This window comes from Enhydra lutris, unplaced genomic scaffold (assembly GCF_002288905.1).
Source record: "Enhydra lutris kenyoni isolate GAN:26980312 unplaced genomic scaffold, ASM228890v2 scaffoldscaffold2, whole genome shotgun sequence".
Lineage (NCBI taxonomy): Eukaryota > Metazoa > Chordata > Mammalia > Carnivora > Mustelidae > Enhydra > Enhydra lutris.
This window is the reverse complement of record NW_019154086.1, coordinates 68,457,779-68,464,613: the sequence shown is the minus strand read 5'-3', so window position 1 is coordinate 68,464,613 and position 6,835 is coordinate 68,457,779.

The following is a 6,835-nucleotide window of genomic DNA, read 5'->3' as shown; positions in this document are numbered from 1 at the left end:
AAGGTTCTTGTTGATTTACTGTTGGAATTGAAAACACAAAATGCTCTTTGTCTGAGGGGTGGATAGGAATAGTGTAAAAGCAGTCCTGTAAATCCAAAACTACTAAAGGCCATTTAGTAGGTATACAAGAGGGAGCAGGAAGTCCTGGTTGTAATGAACCCATAGTTTCCACGGCAGCATTAATATTACAGAGATCTATTATAATCTCCATTTGCCTGACCTTTTCTTTACCAGAAAAAATGGAGAATTCCAAGGAGAAAAAGAAGGTTCAATATATCCATTTTCTAATTGTTCTTGAATTAAAACTTTTAGAGCCTTCGGTTTTTCTAATGTGAGGGCCAACTGGGGGCGTCCAAATAGGCTCGTTACTTTTCCAGGTGATTGGAATTGGTGAAAGGGCTTTATCAACCCCAATGGCCCCTATATAAAACCCAGCCCAACACAAGTATCATTAGGGTTAAGATCTATAGGTTCAGGCACTCCTTGTAAGTTTTTACCAAAGCCTTTCCTAGGAATATACCCCATGTTTTTTCATCATGTTTTTTATAAGTGAGGATGTAGGTATGTGAATTTCAGCATCCCATTGTTGTAATAAATCTCATCCCCAGAGATTAATAGGTATGGGGGCAATGTAAGGTTGAATAGGACCTAGCAATCCCTCTGGGCCCTTACAGGGCAGAGGTTGGCTGCTTTGTCTCAACTGCTGAGTAGTTACATAGCCAAGACCTTCAAGGGCATAATCAGCAGGCATTGTAGGCCATTGGCGTGGCCAACATTGACAAGAAATGAGAGAGATATCTGCTCCAGAATCTAAAAGCCCTTCGAATATTCATTCCTTAATAGAAAGCTTCACTTGAGGTTGACTTCCTTCAGTTTCTTAGAAAAGGAATCTTTTTATTAGTACTGCCGAATCCTCCTTCCCTAAAATTTGAATATTGAGTAGGCATAATATAGGGAAGTAGCAAAAGTTGGGTGGCTCATTCGCCTGCTGAAAAGGCCCAAGGAACAGTGACAGAAACCATAATTTGAATCTCACCATAATAATCAAGAGTCTGTAACTCCAGTAAGTACTGTAACTCCTTTCATAGTTAAACTACTCCATTCAAGCAGGAGACCAACCGTATTTGGGGGTATAGGTCCATATAGGTTTGTTGACAATTTATAAGGACACTGAGATTGATGTATAAAGCAAGTCTTAGAGAGAGGGATATCAAGAGCAGTACTCCTTGTCCCTGAGTAGCAGGGACTAAGTCCATTACTGAGAGTCACTGTTGGGTACAAAGAGAGTAGGATAGTTCCATGACCCCATATTTATTGGGGCCTCGGGTTGGCCTCTTAGGGAATTTCCCTGATGAGGGTTCCCCAAAGGATTTCCATCTTTCTCGTTTTTAGACTTACATTCCTTGGCCCAGTGTTTGCCTCATCGAGAGCAGGGACAAACATTAGGCAGTTGAATCTTGGATTTATTCAGGGGATTGGTGGGAAAGGAGGATGGGTGGGAAAGGGAGGGAGACAGCATTTTTTTTTAAAGCTTTTGTTTATTTGAGAGAGAGAGAGAGTATGAAAGGGGCGAGGGCAGATGAGCAGAGGGCCTGATGTGGGACTTGATCCTGGGACTCCAGAATCATGACCTGAGCCAAAGGCAGTTGTTTAACCAACTGAGCCACCCAGGTGCCCACAGCATTGTTTTTTTATGTGTCCTGTTTGTCCACGATTAAAACATTTTGTCTGCAATTGTTTTTGAACAGCCATGGTTTCTAACGCTGTTATTCGGGCCTGAGTTTTAAAGGGTCCTACATTATGAGAAGCTTTTAAATAATCCATGACATCGCCAGATTCTCTAAGAGGTCGAATCAGAGCCTGACAATCTTCATTAGCATTATCATATGCTAGTTGTCTTAAGAGTATTTCCTGAATTTGTTCTCCTCTTATCTGTTTTTCCAGTGATTCTTGTAACCTGCAGATAAAATCAATGTACGGCTCTTTAGGCCTTTGTATTTTTGTATACTTGGCAGTATAATCGATGTCTGAATTAATTTTTTGCCAGGTTTGTAAGGCCACATCACATACGTGGGGAAGGGCTGCAGGAGGGATGTTATGACTTTGATGATTAGAAGTCGTCCAAACTCCTGTTCCCAAGAGTATATCATAAGTAACAGCCGCTACATTCCCTCTCTGTCCTAAACTCCTGACCTTTTCATGTGGCCTCCTCTGAAAGCCACATCTTCCATTGTAGAAATTCAGAAGAGGTTAACAGCATTTTAGCTATGAGTTGAAAATCATAGGGAATCCAGCGGGCGTTATTGTTCCAACTGGATAAATATTTATAACAATAAGAAGAAGTAGGCCCCTACATGGAACATACCTTTTCAATTCTCTTACAGTCTCCATCAGCATCCTATCGTAAGTATTTGGCCTGTTAGTATGAAAAGTTACAGGGAAAACTAAGTGAAGCTCATGGGGGTGAGACGGTGTAGAAATAGAATTTTGATTTTTAGATTTTGTTGGTCCTAATTGTAACATGCATAAATTATCATCCAACCCAGTTCACTTCCCTCATTCCCAAAGAGGTCTGTTGCTCTTTCCTTGTCCTCATCCCCATAGGAAATCGAGGTGCCGTGGCCAAAGGAGAAACATGGCATTTGTCCTTTTTGCCAAAAAATAATTTTTTACTTTCAGTTTGAATTTGTTGGGTCGTTTCATCATCTAATTCATATGTATGCAGAGAGGCACTGTTTCAGCCTTAAGATCCTCTTCGTTATGTTCCCCGCTAAGAATTAAACCAACGTCCATGTAACCCAAAACTCCACAGGAATTTTTGCACCTTGTCTAGAGGCCTTTTCCACATTACCGCATGTGCACTACCAAATTTTCTTTTCCAAGGTTCTTTCATTGGGAAACCAAGGATTATATTATATAATAACACCCAGACAAGTTCTTAATTGACATCTGGATACTCGAGCACCTTCCTGAGATAAAAGGTGTTGTACTAATGCTAGAAAAGGCTGGGGGCATCTTTGATTCTGCCCCATCGTTCTCACTTACCTCCTTCTGTGAGGATTTCTGGATCCCTGCGTGACTCTTCCTTGATTTCAGTTCCCTGTTCAGGTGCCACTTGTCACCTTCCCGAGGTGGGGATCCTGGTGATCAGAGCCTGCGTGATGGGGGAACTACCGACTGATGATCAGTAGACGTCTTTATTTCTTACAATCACTTCTTTTATACCTTCCCTAAGATCCCATTAGAAACAGGATATAGATTTATGTGCAGGGCGTAGGCTACATGTGGGATGTGATTTACGTGCAGGCAATCAAGTGAGACAAGTGAACAACAATGATTATCACTTAGCTTTAAATGACAATATCTCTTAGCTTTAAATGACCAGAGAATGTTAAGGATTCTCCACACTTACCAGATATATCTAAAGGACGACAAGAAAACACTCCAGGGATCCTCCCATGTTTATTCCTGGTGTGGGCCGAGGATGACGCTTGCCCTCTGTTTCCTGGAGTTTTCTCACAGGATTCGACAGGACCCCAGTCACATTGGTGAGGATCCCGGTGGTATTCCAACACAGGGGGGAAATAGGGTAAGAAAGGTAAAGGAATTGGTGTGAACTGAAAAGAACATTGATTGACTCAGTAAATCATATGTGTGGCTAAAGGGTAACTGCCAAGTTCCCATGAAGATTTTGCAATACATGGGAACAACTTCAGCTCAGGGTGAAGGAGTTGATGACACTAGCTAACACTACCACAATTTTTGTTCTCCTCTCTAAATGCTAATCATCATTCATAAACCCTATTATTCTCTCAGGTAACTGTCCAAACTGACCTGAGAGTCCCTTTAGCTCATTTAACATTCTATGCACAGGTAAAGAACAGAATTCTAGAAAAAAATGTCAGTTTCATAAGAATCAGCAAGATGATCATCACATGACTTAGTGACTTTAGCAAAGGTCATTTACTTTAATCTCATTGTCTCACAGGTCATCTTTATTTATGTCACAGAGTTAATATGTTTTGGGAACTGAATCTCCCCATAGAAATACACTGATGTCATCATAGGCAAGTCCCATAAGCATTTGATGGAAAGTTTAATTTTGCATTGTGAGGAACATAATTATTCACACTGACTTATCAGTATAGTCTCCCAGATTTTCATTCTTTTAATCCCAAATGTTTCTGAGAAAAAAATTATATCCTGAAATTATATGAGACTTCACACCATGCAGACACACACAAAACCAATATGATGTTATAAAACTCTTCTCAGAGCATTCAGGTAACAGAAGTATTCAGATTTATCTTTACCTTACTATACTTTACCTTACCTACTATATTTTACCTTACTATTAGTGTCCATAAGTATTGATTTATCTCAATTAGTTAGCATTTTTAAATTGTTATTGGGTTTCAACTTCTCACCTTTCTAGGTCTTCCCACTGCTGAAGGCTATGGCAAATCAGCATGAGATTTGAACTCAGTTCAAATCGACCTTTTCTGATATTAAGGTAGATCTTCAAAACATACAGGTAAGAGTGCACCTTAATTCTGTTAAAGAATTCAAGCAAGTACATTGAAAGTTAATTCTAACATAGCTGAATAATTAAATGACTTATTTTTAATACTTTAAACAAGAAAGTGAAACATTCAGCCTGTGCTTTTATTTTGATGTTTTGAGTATGGAAAATAAAACCCATTTTGACCCAGAATTTACATAATTAGACACATTGGTCATAATATCCTAAGGGATCCCTAAGTAGTAGTAGAAGAGAGCCTTTGAGGTAAAACAAAATTTGTTCTCAAAAATCATATTTATTTTTAAGATTTTTTTTTCATTTATTCATTTGAGAGAAAGAGAGCCAGAGAACTCAAGCAGAGGGAGAGGCAGAGGAAGAGGAACAAGGAAAATTCCCACTGAGCTGGGAGCCAGACATGGGGCTCAGTCCCAAGACCTGGAGAGTCATGACCTGAACCAAAGGAAGATGCTTAAATATCTTAGCCATCCAGGCAACCCATCTCAAAAATCACATCAAGATTTAAGATTTTTCTCTTTCTCTAAGTGTTATAAAACTAAAATATACAGGCAAGCTTATGTTTATTAGCTTTCAAACTACTGTGATATACTTCAGAAAATATTACATAAGTTTCTTAGGAAGCAGGAAAATAGTAGCTGGGTCACTTCCAGTAAGAGAATGATGCATAAGGTCTTTTGTGATAAATTTCCAAGAATTTGCTTTGTAGCCTGTTCTTCAAAACTAGCAGTCTCAATTTGTGGAGACTAAAGAGGTCACTAAGGATCAGAGATAGTATACTGACAATAAGTTCACCTATCTCAGGTCTTCGAAGCTAGGACTGGAATCAATACTTTTTTTCCCCCCTTTATAGTATTATATAACTCCTTTTATTTTTTTAAAGATTTTATTTATTTATTTGACAGAGAGAGATCACAAGTAGGCAGAGAGGCAAGCAGAGAGAGAGAGGAGAAAGCAGGCTCCCTGTGGAGCAGGGAGCCCAATGCGGGACTTGATTCCAGGACCCTGAGATCATGACCTGAGCTGAAGGCAGAAGCTTAACCCACTGAGCCACCCAGGCGCCTTAGCATTAAATAACTCTTATAAGAAGTAAAAGTCATAGCTGAAATCAAATGTCTACAATTCTAATAAAGAAACTATACATGCATATTTTTTTAAAAAGCCATGTGTATTATACATAAACGACTCTAGTTTGTGTTGGGTATATAGGGTATGCTTGAGAATGCAAGAAGTGAAAATCAGTGTAGTCTAGAGCATTTAGTTAAAGCTCTCTTAAGGAGCATAATATGTAAACTATGCTTTACATAAAGATGGGAAGGATTTAGAAATCTGGGCAAAAATCAACAGGAATGACGGCATGGACAAAATCAGTTTTTATGGAAATGGATCTAATACTGGGAACAGGGTTGAGAAAGGTGAAAATACATAGATATTTATTTCCTTGGATATCCCAAGTAATTTTCTCTAAAGATGAAAGTCTTATTGTAATCCTTTGTGATCTTCATAGAATTCCTGAGATACAAATTTAACATATCTGTTGTATGCTCCTTTCAAGCATTCATTCCACGGGGAAAGTATATGAAAGCTTTTTGCTCAGTTAAAAAAATGTGTATACATGAAGATTGACAGCAAATTTATTTTAAGGATCTTTAATACAAAAACTAACACTGATATTGCTTGTGAACATTGAACCAAATATGCGAATGCTAGATTTCTATACTATTCATACATGAATTCATGAAGACAAACCTTTTCCTCTATAAGCATTATTCTTGGAATTACAAAAGTATTTGTGGGAATGCTGATTTTTGGAGTTGAGCTTATAAAACTGACATTATTAGGGGAATGATTATTCCCTAGATGTTTTCGTGTCTATATCCAGAGATACTGAGGGGAGGTTGAATTAGCTTCTCTCTTTATTGTAAAAAGAACAATTTGGAAGGCACGTTATACACACTCTAAATTAGAATCTTATATCTCCAGAATTCCTATCTCAACAGAGAAGGTAGACATGACTGAGGATAACTACTCCTTGACCACTGAATTTATCCTCACAGGATTTGCAGATCACCCAGAGTTGAGGACCCTCCTGTTTGTGGTGTTTCTCACTATCTATGTAATCACTATGGTGGGGAATCTGGGCCTGGTGGCATTGATTTTTATGGAGCATCGTCTTCACACACCAATGTACATCTTTCTGGGCAACCTGGCTTTGATGGATTCCTGTTGTTCCTGTGCCATTACCCCCAAAATGTTAGAGAACTTCTTTTCTAAGGACAAAATGATTTCCCTTTATGA